Source organism: Sus scrofa, chromosome 1, assembly GCF_000003025.6.
Source record: "Sus scrofa isolate TJ Tabasco breed Duroc chromosome 1, Sscrofa11.1, whole genome shotgun sequence".
Taxonomy (NCBI): Eukaryota; Metazoa; Chordata; class Mammalia; order Artiodactyla; family Suidae; genus Sus; species Sus scrofa.
The window spans coordinates 124,531,558-124,555,585 of record NC_010443.5 but is presented as its reverse complement, the minus strand read 5'-3'; the positions used below and the strand labels follow the sequence as shown (position 1 = coordinate 124,555,585).

Sequence of the window (24,028 nt, the reverse complement as noted above, 5' to 3'; positions counted from 1 at the left end):
CTTATTTTCTTTTATAAATAGATACTGTGTAGTACCTTTTCTTTGGATAATTCTGTGTCTTTCTAGGGCCTGAGATTCATTATGAGTTGCTCTCAGCATTCCTGTACTGTAATTTAGGAGTACATAGATAACTGGGTGAAAGGTGTATAATATTGATCTCTGGCTATATACTTTTAAGGTTGTTTGAAAAAATAACTTCCCAATATACATTCAATTTCTTATCTGGTTTGTTTTTCCTGAAAGCCAACTTAAGGTAGAAAGTCAAAGGCTTTTTATCTTATAGATATAAATATACATGTATCTTTGTTAATCTGGAGGCAGCACATTAAAATAGAAAGACACACTTGGCTAACAGTTTGGATCTGTTGCTTTTACAAATGGGGGAACCCTGGGAGGCAGGTAAATGAAGTGATTTGGATGGGGATACAGTGCCAATTAATGGCAGAGCCAGGATTAAAACGTACAGGTTTTGAGTAAGTTGAGAACTTTTCCACCCACCCCTCATCCAGAATGCTTTACCTATCACGCGAACATGAGTTGTCAGCTCCCTTCTAGCTTCAGAGTCCATGAAGATTTTTCTCTACACGCAGTGTTGCATCTGTACTACATTCCTATGTCTGAGAAAAACAGGAGTTTCCATCTCAGCCAGAAATTGCTACTTTGTACGCAATTGCACAGGTAAATACTGGGTAAATGCTGGCTCTTGGCAAGTCTTGTCTGCACATTCTCACTGGTTGCATCTCGTCAAAATCAGGTGTTCTGCTTCTCAGCTCTGTAGCCGTCATGTGTGTTCACTTAGCTACAGCATTCCTATCTGTCTTAGCCTCCTGTGTCTTCCCTCTCTACTAGCCACAGGCAGAAATCCTGGTCACAGCAAGCTGCTCCCACTGGGGTAGCTTCCAAAAATCCACAAAGAACAAATTAGTGTTCCTGATTTGCTTCAGAAACAAACAGCAAAGAAGCCTCTCCAACATGCTTGAAAGAAACAAATAAGAGAGAAAAAATAGCTTCAAGGGAAAAAACCTACTGCTATTCTTAAGGGGGCTCTAGGAGAAGACTTCAAAAAAGACAAATGGTTGCTGAGGACTGTTTGCCCATTAGCCTGTGGTGGGCCAATTAGGCGGCACTGGAAGGGAGGATGAGTGGGTAAATTCATTTGAGGGTTCTATGGAGCCAGCCTTGAAACACAGATGATAATATCTAATCTCTAAATTGGTATGTAGTTTGTCAAACCAGGCATCTTTTAAGCATGGCTTCCTCCTTTGCACCCATTTGTTCTTGACCTTCTTATTCCTTCCTTGGTGTTAATATGGTGACTAAGCCCTCTTGTTGTGTCTTGTCTCCTGTTTACAACCTTGTAGAAAAATTTATAATTCTTCTATAATCAGAGCAAAAGGCAGTGAGTAATTAAACTTTTTCGTCTCTTTGGAAAAAATATTTTATTGCCTTTCTTCAATAATATTCATCAGAAACTTTGACAGTAAGTATTAACTGAGCACCTACTATGAATTAGGCACTAGTGTAGCCATCATGGAAAGTCCAGATCTGATTAATGCTTTGTCCTTGTCCTCAAGGATTTCATAGTGTGAAAAAGGGATAGGAGACTTCCTGGGACCAGGTGCTGGTTTAGCCAGTCTTTCAAGCTACCTTTGTGTCATTCCTCCTCTCACGGCTTCTGTGAGCCCAAGCAGTGTCTTTGGTGCATGAGGCAACCATCTAGGAAAGAAAAGCTCTAAATCAGTGGCTCCCAAACTTGGGTCCTTGGATCTGAATCTCCAGATGAACCTGTTGTGCTTTTGGAAACTATCTAATCTAGTATGAATCAGAGTATCTTTGGGAAAGGTCTGTTTTAGAGATTCTCTGTAGGTGATTCTGATACTTCATTAGGTTTGGAAATCACAGTGGATGAGTCAATAATGGGCAAAAGGGAGTGATGGTGGAAATGGATAAGGTAAATTACTATCTGCAGATACCTACAAGTCAGTATACACAATGGTTAAGGATTATAACTTGTGGAGTCATATTGCTTGGGTTTAAATTGTCTCTGTCACTTAGAGCTGTGAGATTTGGGACAAGTTTTAATCTCTAGCTAGTCTTTAGTTTCCACAGTTTGTTAAGTGAGAGAAATAATATTACCTACCTCAGGGGATTATGATGGGATTAAATGGGTTAGCCTCTTAAAACAGAACCACACTGAAGATAAAGACAACATGCCATAAATGTCACTACTGCTACTATTGCTGCTGCTGCTACTGCTGCTGCTGCTAATATTATTGCTACTGCTACTACTACTACTGGTTGTTGTTGTTTTTCTTCTTCCTATTATTATTATTATTATCATGAGGAAGTTTATGCTTAGAGTCTTATACAAAATATAGGTGGGAATTGATAGGAGTTTAGCTCCTTTTAACCCCCCAAGTTAAATAAAACAAAATTCCATTCCATTCCAAGCTGGCTGCAGTGATCTTGGGCTTTGTGGACCCAATCCATTTCAAGCTAGGGGCCGAGGCCCCTACCTCAGGGCTGCCTTGGGCACCACTCTCTTCCAGAATTCTGACATCATAGTCCCACAGGGTCTGGTCTTTGCAGTTGAGTTTTCCTGCTGGTCTGGCTGTGACCTCATTAACTTGGTCAAGAAGAGAACTGACATTCTTCCTGTCATTGAAGATGCTTGGCGCATATACAGATACCACACGATTACTGCAATGGTGGATGTGATCTTTGCAGATCTCTGCCGATGTGGCCCAGCCAAACCAGATGGAGACTGTAGCCCTGAATGGCCACACCTTTGTACACAGTGGAGAATGCTTTGTCATTCCCATTAAGGCTAACTGCATTGACTTCACACCCTCTGCAAAGGCCATATTTGCCTCTCAGGTGAAAGAGACACAGTAGTGGAACATGAAGTCTCAGGAGGGGTTGACCTTAGATCCTCATGAAAAAGGCTACCCTGTGATCATAGATGTGTATGAAACACACCCCAAGGTGAACTGAAGCCCAGTACCATCTGGATTGGGATAGATTGTATTATTACTGTTACATGCTACCAATTGCTGCTATTAGACTAGGTGATTTTTGTACTTTTTAGAAACTTGTAGGCCGGTTTGTGTTTTCTGTGCCCAGTAAATGGCTAATACCTGGCCACCACACTCTCCACTACAATATGCTACCACACATTTTATTGTTTTTCCATTTGAATATGTCAGAGGTGTTAGGAACAACAGGAATTATAAGGCATAGAAGAAATTTTTAAATGTCTTTGTCTATTTCTCATCATGGCCCTCAGTGGGCCCCAAAGTAATATTCATGTGTAAATATATTTGATTCAGTCAGTATTCTTTCTCTTAATCACTGCTCAGAAGTTGGCGTGGACTGCTAGGAAGCACTCTGGCATCAGATTTAGAGAGTGAGTTCTCAACAAAGGGCTGCTCCTGATCTCCATAGCAGTCATGGGCATGCCATGTAATATCTCTGGGTTTATTATCGTCATTTATAAATGAGATTGGGTTGATATCAAGGGTTACCAAAAGAGCATTTCCCTTTATCCTCATGGTTTAATTCACTCTGCTTCTGGTCCAAATTTCAGTAGCAATAAGGCAAAAATACCTACCAATAAGGAGGATAATTAATTTCAGGATGCTGATTGGGCCACAGTCCTAACATGTGTATTTCTCCTTTTCACCTGCTTGTTCTTTGATATACTCACTGTCTTCTGTGGTAGCTGAGCCCAAGACCCTTCTATTATTGCTGACAGGTAGGATTATCTCATGTTTCCCAAAGTATCCTCTGTATAGAGTATTAATTCAATAAAATATTAATAAATCCATCAGGAAAATATTTCCATGATAAAAAAGATTCAGAAATAATATATTAAACAAATTTAAACTGATTTATTTTTTTGATCATCAAAACCTGGAATATTCAAAAGTATACTGTGAATTATCAGTAGGAGAATAAAGTAAAAAATACTTACAAAATATTTTGATTATGAAATCCACACCTTCAAGAAATATCCCAAGTGGAGTTCCTACTGTGGTGCAGTGGGTTAAGAATCAGACTGTAGCAGCTCAGGTCACTGTAGAGGTGCAGGTTTGATCCCTGGCCCAGCTCAGTGGTTAAAGGATTTAGTATTGCTGTAGTTGTGGCATAAGTAGCAGCCATGGCTTAGATTCAGTCCCTGGCCTGGGAACTTTCATATGCTGTGGGTGAGGGCATAAAATGAAAAAAAGGGAGGGAGTTCCCGTCGTGGCTCAGTGGTTAACAAATCCGACTAGGAACCATGGGTTTGTGGGTTCGATCCCTGGCCTTGCTCAGTGGGCTAAAGATCTGGCATTGCCGTGAACTGTGGTGTAGGTTACAGATGCGGTTTGGATCCTACATTGCTGTGGCTCTGGTGTAGGCCAGTGGCTACAGCTCTGATTAGACCCCTTGCCTGGGTACCTCCATATGCCACAGGAGTGGCCCAAGAAATGGCAAAAAGACAAAAAAAAAAAAAAAAAAAAAAAAAAAAAAAAAAAAAAAAAAAAAAGGAAAAAAAGCAAAGAAAAAAGATATGTTCCAAGGGATCAGTGTTTCATGGAGTACACTTTTGCAAATGTTGGAAGAATATTTACCAGTTTTGGCTTCTAAAGGAGGTAACAAACAAATTTTCTCTCAGAGGTTCTATAAGGAAAAGTAACTTATCCTAAGACACATTCCTTGAAAAAGCAAATTTGGAAACTTTGTGTATTTATCCAACCACTACAGTATAACACATTCTGGCCTTTCAGTTCAAAGATCTAGGGAACATTGTATTTAAGGATGTATACAAATGTGAGATGGAGGAAGAAATCTTAAGCCCAAATTACTTGGTCCCTGTTGCCTGGCTAGGTCTCTTGTACCAGTCCCATCAATGCTCACATGCCAAACAAAAACAGGGTTTAACTCCCTGACACCCAGTTTCTAAAAGGCTGTCAATCCTGACTTAGTCTTTTTGTATTAAAAGGAAAAGATTGAAATTGTTACTCTTGCTTGATTCATTGGACCAAAGGAGCAATTGCAGGGACTCAACAAGCCTGTAAAGTGTAAAGGCTGGCAGTTCTTGTTCCAGGGTGAATGTTAGATTTTTGTCCTGAAGGAAAGAAAACTTACTACAATCCCTTTCTTTTAAAAAAGAGAATGTAGGAAAGAACATGAGATCACAAATCTTTTTGTAGTAGATGTCCTGTTTCTGGGAAGGTGCTGCCATGACCTATCCTTTGTTTCAGTGGAGTTAACTTCTTAAATTCAATAGCATTTTGTCAAAATAATGGGAGGTTTCACTAGCTTTTACTATATCCATACATTAGTGGGACTCTGAGTAGATTTCAAATAATGATTTGTCCAAGCCAGATTTGAATCCAGGAACATACAAAAGAAGGTGGGGTTACTGCAAGTAGTCATAAGTGAATAGAGGGTATTATATGACTTCCCTTTATTTGAAGATGCAAGCCTCATTTTTTTTAAGATGGGCAATCATGACCAGTTGATATTTCTTTGACCTAGGTATTATGTGCCCAAACCAGGATTGCTATGTTATTTTAGAAGGCAGCCCTTTAAAAATCAAGTCATTTGGCAATGTGAGTTTAACAGAGAAAATGATGGCTCAGTTAAACATTTTATCAATAATGCAAAAGGTGGTTTTAAAATAACATATACTCTATATTTTTTAATAGAAGTAGACTAACAGATTTTAGAGTCAACGCCCATATAACTTATGATGGTACTTTTAAATAGTAATACATGTACTTGGTTAGAAAATTTAAATTGTATATAAGTACAAAATAAAAATATCTCACCACCTCACCCTCTATAAAGGTAACTACTGTTGAGTGTGTGTGTGTGTGTAAAGCCTAATGATAATAATAGCAATAATATACCAGCATCCATCTGTTACTCTTTCTTGTTATCATTTTGACAATCGTTCAGATTTTCAGGTTGTTTTAAAATAATCATAGCATGTGCATACCTGTACAAATGTTTGTTTTCACATAACTTTAATAATGGATTTGCTGCATTCTCTATAAGGCAACATAATACTCTGTCACAAGATCTATCATCAATTATTCAATCAATGGGAACAATTTCTAAAGTTAATCTTACACACAAAATAAGAATATATTTTCCTCACTGTTTTAGCCTGTTGATAAGACAGAATAGTGTATTTCCACAAATAGTGTATTTCCTTATTAAGATACACATAGATACTTTAGATGCATGATGCTAATTGGATAACCTTTTGAAATATATGTAGTGTAAGTATCCATTAGTGTAAATAGTAACTATAGGAGATTTTCAAGTCTGAATTGGCAGTTATTCTCCAAAAGCCACATTTAAAGAAGATTTGGACTAGAAATTTTGTTTCCTGTGGTGACCTTGAATCAAAGAGGGAAAACATCAAGCCAAATTATAATCATAATCTGTGTTATAATCTGATAGGCTGAGGAGATAAGAGTAGGAAAGGGAGAAAAGGAAATAATTGTTGAGTAAGTTTAATGTGCCAAGAATTGCGTTAGGTGTTAGCACTAACGTTATTTTTAATTAAGGGATTATTGTTATTGATTATTTAATAATCAGCTTTCCTGAAGTTGTTCCAGCCACTGTGAGATAGATGTTGCAGTCAAGAGTCCTTATTTTTTCCTTAAATGTGCTCTCATCTACAACAATTCGGCCTCTGTGACTGATGATAAAATCTAGGAAGGAGATAATATGAAGAAGGCCAAGATGGACTGAGATTCTTTCTAATATCAACAATAACCTGACAGGGCTGAAAAAAGTGCATGAAAATTAAGTTATTCACCCATTCCTACCAACCTAGCAAATTTTAATGTCAGCCTTGCAAATGGTTATGATCACCAGATAGAAAACTTAGGGAAAGAAAAATTAGGGCATATGCAAGGATAATTAAGAAGCAGGCAAATTAAAATTTAAATGAAGGCTTTCAGTAATGGCAATGCGTTTCTTCACTGACTGATACTGGACATTATCTATTCTTTCATCATTTTGCTGTGTGTACCTGTGAGAAGGCTTTGGGAAATTTCACTTAAGAAGATAAGAAAAGAGGTTAATCAGTCAGACCTTTCCGCTTTCCAGACCGCTATTTTATCTCTGGCAGTGAGACCCTCACCTGTACTTCAGAGGGGTGGGTGATTATAAGCATGAAGTATTGAGCACAGTAAGGATTCAGTAAATGACAGCTATTGTTATGAGGATCACTGTCACTACAGTTTTGCTTTTGGCAATTCACTCATTTCTAGCTTCCCTTAATAATGAAACCACCAGTAATTTATTTTCCATGACTCTTAATTCCTTTTAAGTCTATCCTATCTCTCAAAGTAGCACATTTCCTATTTGCTGCCTAATATATAAAGTAGCATTTCCTTCCTTTGTACATGCCTTAATAATATGACACCTCATTCTTTAATCTCCTTTTTTTCTTGATAAGTCTATTTGACCATATGAATGCCATTCATGATCACATTGTCGTCAAGAAGTGGTGGAAAGAGTATGGCAGGAGATGATGGAATAGATGTGGATTCAGATCATTTCTGACCCTCTGCTGTTAGCTCAGTAGCCATTCGGGGCCTGTGAGGATTAAGCGAAATGACATATGGAAAGACATTAACAAAGTGCATGGCAGATAGTGGGTGGTGAGAAAATATTATTTTTTCTGCTCTAGCAGCAGCCCTGTTTCTTATATTCTTCCCTTCCTACCTTTTAGCTTCCTAGCATAAGAGATACTATGATTCTAGAGCAACACTGTGCAGTAGAACTTTCCCCAGGGATGGAAATGTTCTGTATGGTAGCCATTAGTCACAGATAACTTTTCATATTTAAATTTAACAATTAAATTTTCAGCTCCTCATTTGTACGAACCGTATGTCAAATGCACAATAGCTACAATGCTAGTGGCAACACATATCAGACTATACAAAAATAGAATGTTTCCTTTTCCTTAAGGTTCTATTTGACAGCATTGTTCTCTAACTATAGGTTATAAATGTGACTAGTGTGACTGCAAAACTGTTTTTAATTTTAATACTGTTTAATTCCTTTTCATTTAAATGTAAACAGCCACAAGTGGCTACTGGCTAGCGGATCCAACAGCAAAGTTTTATAGTATCACAAGCACTAGTCAACGTCTTTGCAGATTTTAGTCGACATTTTGAGATTTTATTTGATCCCAGTGATTCTGAGGTGTGGGTAAATTAATCTCTTAACTCCAAGTGTTTGTAATGTGTTTTTGGTTTCCTCTTTTCCTTTATAACTAGGCTTGATTCAGCCTGCATGTGATATGCTTAGGTAATTAGCTGTCCTTAGTTTTTTAAGTCAAAAACCTTTATATATCTCATTGGAATTTACTGATCTCACTTATTTTTAAATCTAGCAACAAAGTCAACAAAGGGCTTTTCAGTAGTATACTTAATACTCTTCAGTGAATGACAAGGTTTAGAGAAAGTATATGAGAAAATGACAGTCTGTAGCAAGGAGGTCTTAATCACAGAGATACAACACACTGATAAGCTGTGATCACTTCAGAGGTGTGTGATGAGTAATTTGTTGCTATTAATAAAGCGTCAACATTTGCAAATTATTCGCCTTTTTATGTTAAGAAATTAAAACAGTCTTGATCACTGGCATAAATGATGTCAGTCTTATTTACATGCTGTCATGTAAATGGGAAAGAAATGTGGTGTGGAGTTATATCTGACACATTGGTGATTGCTCTCATACCTGGGTTCCCTTATGAGATTGGGTCATTGATCAAAATGGCATCCATGTGTGTCACTGTGGAGAAAACTGTTAAAAACATTATAAGCAGTGTGATGTCAAGCAATACATTATACTGATGCTTGGTCATGGGGACTGCACATTTTTCTCACTGCTTGAATCTTGTTTTTATTTATTTATGTCTTTTGTTTTTTAGAGCCACACCCTTGGCACATGGAGGTTCCCAGGCTAGGGGTCTAATCGGAGCTACAGCTGCTGGCCTACGTCAGAGCCATAGCAGCGCCGGATCCTTAACCCACTGAATGAGGCCAGGGATCGAACCCACAACCTCATGGTTCCTAGTCGAATTCCTTTCTGCTGCGCCATTATGGGAATTCTTGTATTTTTTTTTAATTAGATGGCATTTATTTAGTAATTAGGCTGTTTTAGGTATAAAAAAGTATGGCTTGAATGTGGTTTGAAGGTGAAGTAGTATCAAGGATACATCTGTTGACAGTGAGAATTGAAAGGTGATGCAGTGGAAGAGGTATTCGGGGGATTAGGACAGAGTTGAAAAGTACAGTGTCTGGAAGCCTTCACAAGCAACGAGAGGTTTAAACATTTAAGGGAAAGGAGGAAAAGGTCATAGGAAGACATGTCTGAAGGTCAGAAAGTAATATACTATTGCTAACTGCATGCAGAATGATTATTTAACTGAGTTCCCTGAAAGAGTTCAGGTTTTTGTTTGTAGATTCTGAAGACGCTTGTGTCTAGAATACATATAATGAGGGAGTTTGGCATCTGTTCTTCTCTAGTTCCTTTATTTTACTTAGGAACAGAACACAATTGTTACAGGAAAGACGATATGTTAGAAACTCTCATTGGATTCTGTAATCTTTCAGCTCAGATACAAATAAATGACCATCTGCAAAGAAGTTTCATCCTGAGGAAAACTGTGATTACTTCTAATTCATCTTGTTATTAAGGTAAATTGTATCAGAAGATTTATATTCCCCAGTTTTCTAAGAATAGAGTTGGAGTTCCTTCTAGAAAATGGCAGATGGGCACAAATACCATCTCAGACCCTCTGTCTGTGGGAGGAAGAGGCAAGTTTGGCTAGTATAGTATCTTCTGCCCATTTAGTTTGTTCTTTCTTTGCTGATGCATATATAGATTTAAAAGCCCATTAGGGGAGAGTGTGTTCTGTCCTTAAGTAGTGGAAACACATGATCTGATGACTGTTCTATAAACAGACCTAAGCTTCATTTTAGACAGGAATAGGTTTTCATTTATTTGGAGGCTAATTATAAATTGGAATGATATTCCTTTTGATGGACAATTCAATTGCATTTAAATTCAAATTAACATCTGCTGTTTATACTTTATATTGTACAATCTACCTGAATCTAGTCAGAAGCTATTAAATATCTGTGGCTAGAGAATCTTTGTTCTCTGAAGAGTTTAAAGAAAAAAAGAGCATTTCCTAAACCCTCCTTATTGGAAACAGATTGTAGTTGCCCTTGAAAATCAAGGATGCTTTCCTTTGTCCACAATATATTAAAGGTGGCTGTGCAAATATGCACAAACATATTTCGCTATGAGGAGGATGTTAAAAACGTTTAGCCCTTTTCAGATAATATGTGATTTGAATGAAAAATGTGTATTATTCTATTTATAATACTAGTTTAGATACTGACTTATTTAAGATTTAGTTCATATTTATAAGTACATTTTACTCCATAGATACATTAATTCTACTCATACATGCATTCATTTATAGCTGTACTTTATATATGTGAATCCCATATTCATATATGGTAATATTTACAGTTGGATATATACAGATAGATAGGCATGTACATATATAATAAATCAGCATTTCACAATTGAAAAACTGGAAATAATTAGTATGGTAATTATTAGTTTTAGGCATTTTGCTTTTCTTTAAACTCTCATTCACTTACAGATCACATGATGATATTATAGGTAGTATAATATTATGATATTCACCTGCTGCCAAATGCCTGAAGAACATCTGTACTTTTCACCGGAGAAACAAGTGAAGCACAGTGACATAGGAGCAGACCATCCATGCTCAAGGATCACTATAAATTTATGGGTGAAGACATATACAATCTACTTACAGCTGTTATTTTTAAAATTGTAGAATCATAGAATTAGCATTTCTTCCAAAAAGTAATTAGACAATTTATAAATGACAGGAAGTTCTTACGGCATGATAGCCTGTCTAAACTTAGTCCTAACATTGCATTTAAAATGTTGAAGAGATAACTGATCCTGTTGAATGGTCGTTTTTATCTTTTAAAAATAGTACCAGGATGGTTTTCTTATTATTTGAGAAGATTTTAATGTGAAATCAGCATAACATTATATTAAAATACGACAGATTTTGCATGAGCATGAACTTGAATAAGACTTCAAGGTCCTTGAAGTATATAACTGTTTACTAATTATTTATTTGACAGACTATGGCTTTAAAACTTCAAAATAGGTTTAAAAATGTTAATCATTAAAAATCTTGAGATGAGTAAATGTGAGCCTTTATTAGGCTCTCGAGATGGGCACATAGCTCAGAAGTTCGGTGTTCCAAATCCCTGTGCAGCACCTAATCTTCTCTTTAAATGTTAAGGGCTGTCTCATGCTCCCTAGCAATTCATCTCTCTAGAATTCTTCCTGGTTTATAAAGACCCAACCCCTACCTTTACATTTTTCTCCTACTCATACCTAGAATGCTCCATGAAAGTTGGAATGAGAGGTGAAGGCAGGGTTGGGGAATTGCCAGAAGAAGCTGACTGGCTGGCACATAGGAAACACCGAGTCACCGAGCCAAGTAGCATGCACATGGCATTAACAGTGACCCTATATGTATTGTCCTCCATCTTGCAGGATCAGAAATGATTTCTTTTTATTTTTTATGAAGGTATAGTTGATTTACAATGTTGTGCCAGTTTTTCCTGGGCATGTGTCTGGACAAAACTATAATTCAAAAAGATGTGCGCACTCATATGTTCATAGCAGCACTATTCACAATAGCCAAGACATGGGAGCAACCTAAGTGTCCATCAACAGATGAATGGACACAGAAGATGTGGTACATATATACAGTGGGATACTACTCAACCATAAAAAGAACAAAATAATGCCACTTGCTGAAAATGATTTCTTTTTTTTTTTCTTTTCTTTTTTTTTTTTTTTTTTTTTTTTTTTTTTGTCTTTTTGCTATTTCTTGGGCCGCTCCTGCGGCATATGGAGGTTCCCAGGCTAGGGGTCTAATCGGAGCTGTAGCCACCAGCCTACGCCAGAGCCACAGCAATGCGGGGTCCAAGCCGTGTCTGCAACCTACACCACAGCTCACGGCAACGCTGGATCGTTAACCCACTGAGCAAGGCCAGGGATCGAATCCGCAACCTCATGGTTCCTAGTCAGATTCGTTAACCACTGCGCCACGACGGGAACTCCTGAAAATGATTTCTTAGCTCACCAAAACTGAATCTGTCTCTCAAGGAGGACTCAGGTTAACAAAAATTCACAGATATATACGAATATGTATATATATATATACACACACGCACAGATACACATAATCCTGAGTAGTATTTTTAAAACCAGATTGCCAATTTATTACTTCTTAAAAGGAAATGTAACTTTTACACGTTAGAATATTCCTAATAGCATAACCAGAACATCTTCTCTTGCCAATTTAAAAGAAAGTCAAATCATTATTGGAAATTTTTTGAAGAAAACGAAAAAAGTGTTCCTTAAGAAAAAAAATGTGTAAGACCCATGAAAAACAAAGAGCCAGTACCTTAATTTTCAAAGAGGTTTTTTCTTTTTCTTTTTTTTTTTTTGCAAATAATTAAGTAAAAGCTAATGTCAATTTTTTAAATGGACAAAAAGATAAGTACCTAACAGGTGAAAACAGTTTGCAGAAAAACAAATAATAATGACCAATAAACATGTGACAAATAAACTTCACACATAAAGACATGAAAATTAAAATAAGATACAGTTTTTATCCTGTGAGTTCAGCAAAAATTTAAAAATTCAGTGATATTTAGTATTGGTGAGGATATGGGGGAAGAAGTCATCTCAGATAAAATGAGTGAAGTTAGAAATTGGTAAAACATTTCTGAAAGGAAATTTGGCATTATTGCTCAAAAATTCCAATTTGAAGTACCTTTGAGCCAGAACTCCACAGCTCAGGATTTACCTTAATAACACACTTACAGAAGGGTGCTAAAATATCTGAATGGAATGTACCTTGTAATAGCAAACAATGAAAACAATATTTCCCTTCATCAGGGGATTGCCGATAAATTAAGTCAATGTATTGGACAGAACACCCTACCTCAGTGAGAAGATAATTAAGTTAGACCTATTGATTATGATGTAGAAAGAGCTTTAAGATGTATTGTTAGTTGATATACAAAGTGTGCATTACATGTTCTCCTTTGTGTAAGTAATAGTCAGATATATTTTACTAGAAAAATACAGATAAAACTATAAGTGGTGGGAGATGTTTAGTTCTCATTTTATACCTTCCTGTGCAACTTGAAAATTTCATGTACTTTGCCTAGATTTCATTTAATTACAATCATATTCACTTAAGTAGACACATGTGCATGTATATGTGCACATGTATATACATTATATATTTATATATATATTACACATATAGCACAATTTTATAAAGTAATACTTAACCAAATAACTTCAATCTTCTTCCTATAGAAGTCTATTTACTAAATTTTATTTTTTCTGGTCACTCTTTGATTGGTCACTACTTTACCACATTCAAAATACTCTTCTTTCATTATTTTCTTGTTATGTGACTTTGGACAAATCAGTTCATCTTTCTGAGCTTCTTAGGTTGTTTATATGTTGTTCATTCTAGTAGAACAAGAGAAATGCCTTTGTCAAGGTGGTGCTATAAGGACTAAATAATAAATCTACTATGTACATAGTTCAATGTCTGGAATCTAAAGGATGTACCATAAATATTCATCTATTTCACTCATCCATTGCTTTTGCTTTTTTTATTTTCCTCCCCAATGTCCCTTTCCCCTTTCTTCATCTTTGGCTTCTACCAGATAGGGCTCTGCTCTGAGACCCCAGAGTCAGAGTACTTTAGACAACCCTATCATGGGCCAATTATATTCTTCAGAGGTAGCTGAGAATCTCACCACCATCTATAAAATTGTTTCCAGAAAGTGAGTCACAAATTAAGTCTTGGAGCACAATCCTTTGAAAATTGGAGAGTGTCTGGCCTGTGACTAACAGCATTAAATAGAGATGCATTCTTTCTCCATTTTGCTTATTATCTATAACTCAGTGATACTTTTCATTGCCCCCAAAGAGCACGATTGAGCTTTTGTTAAAACCCTTTCAATTTAAACACTCTGATACCCCAAGTAGAGTGTTCATGGAGATTATGCTTTGCCTTCAACATGGGGAAGTGTTTACTTGGTGGAGCACTTGCTATGAGCCAGACACTGTGTCAGTTGTTTGATAGGTGTTATCTCATTTAATCTTCACAGTAAGCCTATGAGCCTCTTGTCATTATTACTCTTACCATTTTCTGAAACAGGGAATAGGCTCAGAGAGGTTAAGTAATGTAGACAAGGCCATACAGCTTTTACATGGGAGAATCAAAATGCTTATCCACATCCACCTAGTGCCAAAGCCTATGCTTCTTCTAGTTGTTGTTAACTGAATGAAGTTTGCTACCCTGAAGATGTTTGCATCTTACTTCCAAAAATGTTCTTTATTATTATTTTTGTGTCAGCATTGGCATTACAACATTTGACCCATAGACAGTCCTCCTATACAACTTTAAACTTGCTGTGTAAAGAAGTAACCTTTTTTTGACCTTGATAGAGTAATTTTTCAATCACTGTTTCATAGAAGAATACTTTTTTGGTTGGCAGGAGCCGTGATTGTTTGAATGGTTACCCATCCTCTTGTTAAAGCCTCTGGAGTTAGTAGTGGATTTTCTAAAAGTATGCTTTGCTATGATGCCCATCACTCCTCTCTGCAGTGCCAGAGGAGTGCCATGACATGAAGATTCCCACTCATTCACAAAAGCCTATTCACTAAAATTTCAGGAGGAGGCTAGAAGCATTCAGGTCATAAGCACCATTGCTCTAGCATGGGCTTTCAGAAACATGACATAGGATGCATAAGAATGTCTTTTTATTGTACTTTTCTCTTAATGGACTGTAGTTGCCTCCCTCATCCTGTACTGTGCCTGTGTCTATAATTGTTTCCTTTAACATTAGTCCACTGTGCAAATATGCCATGTCCAGTTGAATTTTTGTGCTCCTTCCCTTCTGTACTAGCTGTCAGAATCCCCTGCTCTCTTTTCAAGAGCAAGAAACCGTTTTAATATTTTTATTTTACCCACATTCCTCTTAATATTGTGTATTATACTTGGGCCAGATAGAATTATATTCTGAGCTTTATGATGTCAATTACCTATTGCTTCATAACAAATCACCTCCAAAAGTAGTGGTTGAAAACAACATCCATTTATTTTTCTCATGATTGTGCAGGTCAGCTGTATAAGCTGGGGTCTGCTGGGTCCTTTATTCATCTTGGCTAGACTTCTTTGTGAATCAGTGGTGAGTTCAGGTCAACTGTGGGCCAGCTTTCCTGATCTTGGCTGGGACAAATGCTCTAACTTGACTCTGATACACATGGTCTCTCATCCTTGAGGAGCCTAATAACTCAGACTTATTCACATGGGAGCTGGGCAGTGTTCCAAGAGAAAATAGAGAAATAGCAGATGCAGGCAAGGCCTTTTAAGGCCTAGGCTCAAAACTGGCACTCTGGTATCACTGCAATATTTTATTGTCCAAAGAAAGTTGCAAGCCCACTGCAGACTCAGGAGGTCGAGGGTGCAGATTCCTTCAAGGGAGGAGCTGCAAAGCCACATGGCAAATGATGTGGATGCAGGAAGTGGTGGAGAACTGAGGTCCTTTCTGTAAGCAATCATCCAAAAGTTCCCTCTTTTTGCTTTACTCTGTCAACAAAGTAAATTCGAGGTCTTGGCTAATCTATGCCCAGGTGCTGTCCTAGTGAGCTAGCTAACTGCAGTGACAGATACCCAGTGGTTTCTGCATGATGTTTAAAAGATATGTAGTGAAAGAGCCTGTAATTAGAGTCATTACCACCAGCTGATGTTCTCAGTGGAATGGCAATAGGCAATGTCATCTGCCCAGGACCCAAGCTGACTACTTGGGATGCCTGAAATCCCTGCCAGAGGAGTTGGAGTCCAGAGCGATGTATGAGGGGATGGGCTCTCCAAAGTGCCGTAATAGAGTGGACACTTTCTCAGCTATCTCTGATAAAAAAGTAGAAGTTATTATTTTCTTACCACAATGCCTGTTCTCAACTCTCATTGCTGCCAAATAAAGCTGAAATCAGGTTTTTCTGGTCTCTCACAGGTGTTTGATAACTAATATGCTACCTGGCTAGATAGCTAAATAACTTGGTGCAGGTAAAATACGTATGTTTCCAGAAAATCCTAGAGCAGCAGGAAACTTTGGTTCTACAGAATAGTAATCCTCCACGATGTTCCTTGTTTTCAAGGATCCTGAGATAAGCTAATTGTGTTCAACATTCTTTATTAAATTAATAATTAATCCATGTATTGAATAACCACAATGCATATTAGTATATTGAAGTATCTGGAAAAATCTGCCCTAAAGAATCATAGTCACACAGTGGGATGGTTTTTCTAATGTGTCTTCCTGCATCTCTGTTTTCTGCCCTTCTGTGCCTTGCTCTGGGTTCCCTGGAGGCTGACCACTGTGAACAGATTCTACCGGCTGACTTTTTGTTGGGTTTGTCCAATAGAAGACACCTGTTGGATGATAAAAAGGGTGGGAGGAGAAGGAATTTTTATCCCCAGTTATTTTGGCTTTGGTGCTGTTTCTCTGGCAGTGGCTGGCTTTCTCTGTGACTACAGCTCTTTCGGACAGGTTTTCCCCGTGACTCTAGTCTTCTATGGGCTGTAGAAACACTCTTTGATCTTCCCCCTACGTCTGCCTTGGGCCTCTCTGTTGTGCTACTCTCTGGCTGCTTAGCATCCCTTGATTATTTCATCAACCCCAGCTGTACTTTCTTAAGCAGTCCCTTCATTAAAGTCTGTTCCTAAAGCTGCTTAGCTTGGGGTTCAAAGGACCCTAATTTGATCTATAGATAGAAAACAGGGAATAGGTGAATTGGGGTGGGAAAAAATAAGCTTTGAACTTGCCTAGTAAAAAACTTACCCCTTTATTTTTTTACTAACCCCTAAAGGAAACTGAGTACTTCTTTCAGCTATGAAAATAAGCAAAAGGCATTAGGGTCACCTCTGGCTTTGTCACCAATGCTATTTTCATATAACATGTAGGTTTTGTTGTTATATTGAAATAGTATTTATTGTTATTACTGCTTTGAAAGTATGTTAGAAGATCTGATGTTCAATCATGCTACTTCAGTGAGTTAGTAAGGAAGCACATTTATTCCTATATTAAAATTTTGTTGTAAAATATTTTGTTAACTGCATTTTAATGTAATTGGAACCCTTTTGTCATATTTGTGTATTTTATTTTACTTATTTTCTGCAGTGGATTTCAGAGGCTCCGCCAGACTCCCAAAGAGTTTCACCCCCACCCTCACATGCGAGTTTAAGAATTTCTGAACCATCTGAGTGAATTATATTTCCTGCAGGGGAATGACTGATATAATAGGAGATGAACTTCCCAATTTATTTGATCAGAGAACCCATTTTTCATGTTCATGGATTAGTATTTCATGGAACTAGTCTTTCACAAAACACACTTAGGAAAAGATATCCTACGGGAATGACCCATCATATGGTATTTCCAGAAATAGGAGCAATCAGTCATGATGTCTCGTCAGAAAGACACTGTTGCCCCTCAAGCCCCACTGGGTGCAGGACTTAAGCTTCTCAGACTTTCTTTGCCACTTGTGCTTTGCCTTATTCTTGTTTCCTTTCCAGATGCCTCACATTTTCCTCTTAGGTTCCATGCTTTTGCCACTGGAGCCCCTTCCCTGTATAGTCTGTGCTTGAACCTCCCTCCCAGGTCCTGAACCCTGTTTCACAAACCCTCCAGTTTCATTCCCGTGGTAAGAACACACTTGTGAATTACAGTATGGGCAACAGCCAAACACATCCAAAACCGAAACAGTGGCCCAGTAGCACAAGAAACCTCGATATTCATTTTCGGTCTGGAACAAATCTGTTAGTGACTCTGCCTTTGTCACTAAAAACATCATTTAGTCCTGTAAGGATAGTCAAATAGTCTCACATATTATTTCTTTATCTCTGGTTCCCTGCTAATTAACCACAAAGAGCCAGAGATGACCACTGCTGTGATGTTACAAATGCATGATCCCCTCCATTAACTCTGCTTTTTGAGAGCAGTGGTTTCCTTTCTATTTATTTTGGTCTTCTTAGGTCCCAATACCAGGAGTTCAATTATGCTTATTGGATGCATAAATGAGATGCAAATTTAAACTGGGACAAGGAGGGTTTGCTTTGTCAACAGATTTAGTGACCGAAAAACCATATGAAAGCAACTTTAAGAACTAAATTCATATTTTATTCATCATTAGACACACTAAGGACCATGTGCATAATGTTGGAGGCTTACTGATGGGGCTATGATCCCAGATTCCATCCATATTTCTCAGAGGCAGAGCCACAGTTAATACATTTACCCTTTGGAAAGATTAACTAAGTGCTAACCATTCCCTCTGCATATTTTGTTTCTTTGGAGGTATTAATAAAATCCTTACAAGGGTTGTGACCTTCTTTGATTTCTTTTTGGTCCCATTTAAATCAATGCTAAAACCTTTCTATTCTAAGACTAAGCTTCTAAATAATAATTCTTTGTTATCTTCTTTAAGAAATAGAGGAAAAAAAGTTTGTATTTATTATTTTAATTGTGTACATGTAATATAACATATATAAATATATATAAAATACAAATATATATATTCCAATGTTTTCCCACCCCCTTTTTAAATCAAATTTATTGTTTAAAATATGAAAAATTGTGTTCTAAAAATTATGTAGAATCATGCCTAATATTCTAATTTGTGAGTGATTTATATCTTTTACAGTTAACTTTCCTACCACACTTAGCCTTTGAGGCATATTTTCTGCTTTTCATCTGGCCTCTCTGTTTTAAGTGTATAACCTTTTCTACCAAAGATGTTTATAGTGTCTTTTCCCTTAGAGCTTTTTAAGAGTCTTACTGAAGTTTGAGTTCTCTCCAAGTTTTCTCCCTTTGATTTTCTTTTCTTTCTTTCTTTTATTTATTTATTTTTTTGGTCACCTGTGGCAACACTCTTTAAGGATTTTTACATTAAAGTCAGTGTTTTGAACAGCGCTTCGCATGACCAGTTTTCCAACATCAGACTTACATGTTGTTATCTTGTCAGACGGTTCCAAGTTACCTTTCAGCTTTGAAGGAAAAGGCTTCAAAATTGCCATCCGGTCTAACCATTGATAAATAAAGTGATCATGTGCCTCTGTCTTCCTTTTTTTAGTGGTCGCTAACCTTAGTGTAAAGCCCAAAATCCTGTCTGATAAGTAGAACCCTAGGTAGCTAGGGAGATGATATTGTCCTGCAAATGCAATTCTTGGATTTACAAATGGTACATATATTTATTTAAACTATTCTTTTCATATCTCCAATTATGTTTTGCTACTCTATTCTCTCTTTACCTTTGAAGTAATATCTATAATAATTTATGAACCTTAGCAATAACTGAAAATTATTTTTTTAATGTTTTCTGTAAGACTGTGATTAAAATGCTAGAGCATTTTAACTTCAGACTTCATTGTCCACGGTAGAAAAGATGGAATATTATTTGTTATTAACTTTCTTTGGCTTCATTTCTCATCCTATCCCTGACTTCCAGGAGCAGGTTGAATGCCATCTTTTTGGTGAATACATTCTTATATTTTTCCCATCAGAATTAATTCCTCTGTGCTACAGATTGTAATTGTAATAATATTAATTATTAATATATCATAATGATGATAATTGCATTCATGACACTTAATATTTTCTAGGCACCATACTGAGTACTTTCCATTTAATAGCTAACTTACTTTTAACAAAAACGCTGTGATTAAGTATTATTATTGTTCCCATTTTACACATAAGGAAACTGAAGCACAGATGGACTGTGCAGATAAAATTTGATCTCAAGGCGTTTTAACCTCAAAACCTTAGTAGCCTCTCAGCACTGTTATCTTGAAAGAAGGATTGTGACTTGCCATTTTATTCCTAGTCACCAAAATTTTTGTCACATGGTAGATGCTTAGTGGGTAGTTGTGAAATAAATGACTGTGAAAGGAAATTCTTTAGACCAGTGAAAATCATTGGGTTGAACTTGCAAATCTAGGAACTACTACCAACTACAACTCATAAAAAAATTACTCTTTTATCCTTATTTAACCCAATTTTGATTTCCCACTCATGTCACCCCAAACCAACAGTTTTATCTTTCCTAACTTCTAGGCATTATCTTTCCTTCTTACTGCTCTGTGTAGATAATAGGGGTAGCAGAGGGGGCGGAATAAGGCAGAAGATCCTTATTCTGACTTCTGAGGTTCTGAGTGCCCTTCTTCCCCTCCCCACTACACCCTGGCTAGGGGTCCTTGTCATCTCCCAGTTTGGAGCAGAATAGAGTACCAAGTTCTGAGTCTTATGATCTACTCAGATTTCATGGGTTTACTTTTTAAAATTTTATTTATTTATTTATTTATTTTTGCTTTTTAGGGCTGCATATTTGGCATTTGGAAGTTCCAGGGCTAGGGGTCAAATGGAGCTCTAGCTGACGGCCTACGCCATAGCCACAGCAACACTAGATCTGAACCGAGTCTGCGACCTATATTGCAGCTCATGCCAATGCCAGATACTTAATTCACTGAGCAAAGCCAGGGATCAAACATGCATCCTCATGGATACTAGTCAGGTTTGTTTCTGCTGAGCCACAATAGGGATTCCTTCATGGGTCTATCTTTTATAACAGGGAGAAATTCCATCATCTCCTTCATCCCATTCCGTATTTTTGCTTTAGGGAGTAGTAAGTATTGTGCTGGCTTATTTTTTGATTTCACTTTCCTAACTGTCCTTCCTGGCTTAACTGTGCTCTTCATTCTGAATTTTCAACCTGGTAAGTCCAATGGTTCGATATATATGTTCTATAGCCAGACAAGCATTTCTTATAAGCCCCTCCTTCCAGGTAAAGGAAATAGGCCTCATTTGTTAAAAGTGCCCATCAGGAGGGTAGAGGTCTACAACTTTGAGCACATGATTATTTTTAAGGGCACCACTGTATTTTGCAAAATACTGTATGGTTATCAGACTGATCCAGGGCCATAAAGATGTTAAAAGGACAGCTACATGTACAATAATACAGCTTAGAAGAGCTTCTACTTTTGTTGGATAAATCCTTAGAAGCTCAGTTGCCTTAAAGCCGTGGTGGTCCAAATTAACTTCTTGTGGGCATTAGAGAGCTGTTTCTGGCTCTCTGTTTTGTGTTCTCTCTTTCTGCCTCTCCTCCTCCCACTCCTTCCCCGTACCCCACTCTCCCCCCATACTCGTCCTTTGAAGATGTGGGGCCAGCAGACCATAGGTACAGCACTGGAAAGAGGCTTATCTGCCCCCAAAGAATCCCCACATTTACCTGATTATCATTAAATACTGTCCAGCCTTTTTTTTTCAGCTACCATATGAAAGACGTATTTAGCATTGTGTGAGCAAATCTTCCTGCAGTAGGAATTATGCGTACTCCCCCACCTGGGCTGTTTATGTCTCCTACTTTGAACAAAACCAAAAATGCTCATTAGAATGAAGTCACTGAAGGTGATATTATTATAAATAAATTGATTCTACTTTATCTTGTATAAAACTCTTTGTTATTGAAACCATGTACAAGCCCCCATGTCCTTGTGTTTTGAAGTAAAAGGCTTGTCCTTTAGCCTCCCAGGCCTCCTCTTGGTCTCAAAAGGCTGACTCAAGAGTTGATGATTAGGAAATACTGTTACAGCTAAAAACTAGTTAAAGCAGTTCCCCTTATGCTGTGCTGTGTTTTAACTAGCTCTTAACTGTAACAATATTTCCTAATCATTACCTCTTGAGTCAGCCTTTTGAAAGCAAGGGGAGGCCTGGAAGGCTCAAGATCAACAAGCCTTTTACTTCAACACATAAGGACATAGGGGCCTGTACACAGTTTGCTTACTTCAACCACTATTAGTTAATATACCACGCAACTGGTTGAAACATATTGGCAGCTTGGAAACATGCCTATGGATTAGCTGGTTTACTGGAAAGAACATTGGTTTAGTGTTAGGACAAATCTAATTATCCCTGGTCTTGGCGCTTTTGACCTGGGCAAGTTCATTGCCTACTCCTTGCCTCGGGTTCATCTATGAAGATAACAGACTTGTCACAGATAGTTATGCACATTAATTATGATGACACATGTTAGCACTTTGCTCGACAGCACCAGTAAGCCTTGATAAATATTTCTTTTCTTTCAGCTTTGTTTTATGGATATAAATTTCTGATTTAAGTCACTAATATGTAGAAAAAAAAAAAAGATGGAAGTCCACCTTTACCTTCAGGTTCTTTAGATGTAGTCCCCTTCTTTGTTTAGGCTTTGATACTTTTGAATTGTCAGATAAGTTGATTCTCACACTTGAAGTCTGAGTCCAGGACCCCTAGAGAATGAAATGCAGACAAGTGGAATTTTCTTGAGGAAACCTGGATAAGGAATAAAATAAAGATCATGGAGAGGCAGCAGATTGGCTAAAAAACTTCTGGCAGCCTGAATTCAGTGGGCCAAAGGCCAGCCCTCTATGGAGTGATCAAGTGGGTCTCTGTGTGTAAGGATGAGGAAAGGGGGGAAGCTACTTGCTTCAGAATTTTGCCTAGCGATGAATAAATAGCTATGAATAATTAACTTTCTTTGTATCCATCACAGATCCTAACAAATTGCCTTACATATGGCAGGCTCTCAGTAAGTGTTTAATGAATGGATGATTTATTCAATTAATCACTGAATGTTAAATTGCAAGAGGACTGAGAATCAGATAATCCCAAACTGTCACATTACAGCTGTGAAACTGAAGCCCAGAGACTGTCTCACTTGTGAGCCTACTCAAAAGGCTAAGACCCACCCAGATCTACTGGTTCTAAAACCAAGGCCCAATGCTGTAGCATAGACCTTTATTTCAAAGTAGAATAGAAAATGGATTGGGACCATGGATGGACTTTTCTATTTAAAAGCACCCGAACCATCAGATTCTGTTTCTTTGTCCTAAGGGCTCAGAACGTCAGGATACCCTGTGGTAGGCTTTGCATTCAAATGTCTCCATGTGGTCTCTGTGAAGCTGGAAAAAAAAGAGCGATGGTTTTATAGAGAGGGAGAGGGAGAGAGAGATACCGATGAGAGTGAGTAATTGTGCTCCAAGAGGCCTTGTACTGTGTAGCTGGTGAGGGAATTGGCTCAGTCCTCAGAAGTGATCTTGCTCCTCTCATTTGCCTGCTATACTTGGTCCAGTCTCTATACTTCATATCCATGCCATTCACTTCTTCTGCATAGCCTTGACACCAGCTTTTGGCTAATGAAATCCTTACACACCTGCAGGACAATGGTGATCACATTTGCTAATGACGCGCCCCTTCCTAGACTCTTCCAGTCCTATTTGTCTCTCTCACCACTGCACCCTTAATGCCTTTGCTGTTGGACCATCCTTCTATTCATTGTTGTTTCATGTGTGGCACAGAATATGCTCTATACTTCTGTTGTTATAAGACTTATTGAATGTTCATTGAATTAATGTTTGGTCAAAGTCCCCTTGGATTAGACTTGCCAGATAAAATACAGAACACCCAGTTAAATTTGAATTTCAGATAAATAGTGAGAAACTTTTTAGTGTAAGTTTGTTCCAGATAGTGCATAAACTTACTTATACTAAAAAACGATGCATTGTTTATCTGAAATTCAAATTTAACTGGTGTCCTATATTTTTATTTGCTAATTCTGGCAGCTCTAACTTGGACAAAATTTTTTACTTCAGGTCTCTCTTAAAGAAATTCTTCTTTGTAGTAATGAATATTTGGGGTTAAATAACAAACTAAACTTTTTACTTTTAACCCTTGGAGCACAGGGCTACAAAGATCTCTTGATTTATCTACTCTGACTTTTGTTGTTTAATCTTCACATTCTTATTTAATAAAATTTATTG

At 37.5% G+C, this 24,028-nt stretch overlaps 1 protein-coding gene and 1 pseudogene across 1 annotated transcript in view; both read left to right on the top strand.

Annotated features, from left to right (window-relative positions):
* SEMA6D (semaphorin 6D) overlaps positions 1-24,028 on the top strand; it is a 598,535-nt gene that overhangs the window by 30,477 nt on the left and 544,030 nt on the right. The gene's annotated exons all lie outside the window — the stretch shown is intronic.
* LOC110259502 lies at positions 533-4,138 on the top strand (annotated as a pseudogene).